Raw genomic sequence first — 1,006 nt, 5'->3', positions numbered from 1 at the left:
GAGCCAATATGGCATTCAGAGTATCCCTCTCAAAAACTCCTTTCTTCTGACTAGTCCCATTGTTCACAGGATTCCTTTCAGTAGTGTACATGAATTGGTTATTTGCAACCATTTCAATGAGCTCTTGAGCTTCAGTAGGCGTCTTCTTCAGATGAAGAGATCCTCCAGCAGAGCTATCCAAAGACATCTTGGATAGTTCAGAGAGACCATCATAGAAAATACCTATGATGCTCCATTCAAAAAGCATATCAGTGGGACACTTTCTGATTAATTGTTTGTATCTTTCCCAAGCTTCATAGAGGGATTCTCCTTCCTTCTGTCTGAAGGTTTGGACTTCCACTCTAAGCTTACTCAATTTTTGAGGTGGAAAGAACTTTGCCAAGAAGGCATTGACTAGCTTTTCCCAAGAGTTCAGGCTTTCTTTAGGTTGTGAATCCAACCATGTCCTAGCTCTGTCTCTTACAGCAAAAGGGAATAGCATAAGTCTGTAGACCTCAGGGTCAACCCCATTAGTCTTGACAGTGTTACAGATTTGCAAGAATTCAGCTAAAAACTAATGAGGATCTTCCAATGGAAGTCCATGGAACTTGCAATTCTGTTGCATTAGAGAAACTAATTGAGGCTTAAGCTCAAAGTTGTTTGCTCCAATGGCAGGGATAGAGATGCTTCTCCCATAGAAGTCGGGAGTAGGTGCAGTAAAGTCACCCAGCACCTTCCTTGCATTGTTGGCATTGTTGTTGTTTTCAGCTGCCATGTGTTCTTCTTCTTTGAATAATTCGGTTAGGTCCTCTACAGAGAGTTGTGCCTTAGCTTCTCTTAGCTTTTGCTTCAAGGTCATTTCAGGTTCAGGATCAGCCTCAACAAGAATGCTTTTGTCTTTGCTCCTGCTCATAAGAAAGAGAAGAAAACAAGAAAATATAGAATCCTCTATGTCACAGTATAGAGATTCCTTGAGGTGCCAGAGGAAAAGAAAAATGGAAGACAGAAGTAGAAAATTCGAACTTAT

General features: G+C 41.0%; 1 non-coding gene across 1 annotated transcript; it reads left to right on the top strand.

Moving 5' to 3' along the window:
* The first annotated feature begins 241 nt into the window (after nucleotides 1-241).
* On the top strand, nucleotides 242-349 carry LOC112704220 (small nucleolar RNA R71). The gene has a single exon (XR_003154856.1). It is a non-coding gene; the product is annotated as a small nucleolar RNA R71 (small nucleolar RNA).
* Nucleotides 350-1,006: the final 657 nt, after the last annotated feature.

This window comes from Arachis hypogaea, chromosome 7 (genome assembly GCF_003086295.3).
Source record: "Arachis hypogaea cultivar Tifrunner chromosome 7, arahy.Tifrunner.gnm2.J5K5, whole genome shotgun sequence".
In the NCBI taxonomy this organism is placed as follows: Eukaryota; Viridiplantae; Streptophyta; class Magnoliopsida; order Fabales; family Fabaceae; genus Arachis; species Arachis hypogaea.
Note: the sequence above shows the minus strand (reverse complement) of the source record. Positions and strands in the feature narration are given on the sequence as shown.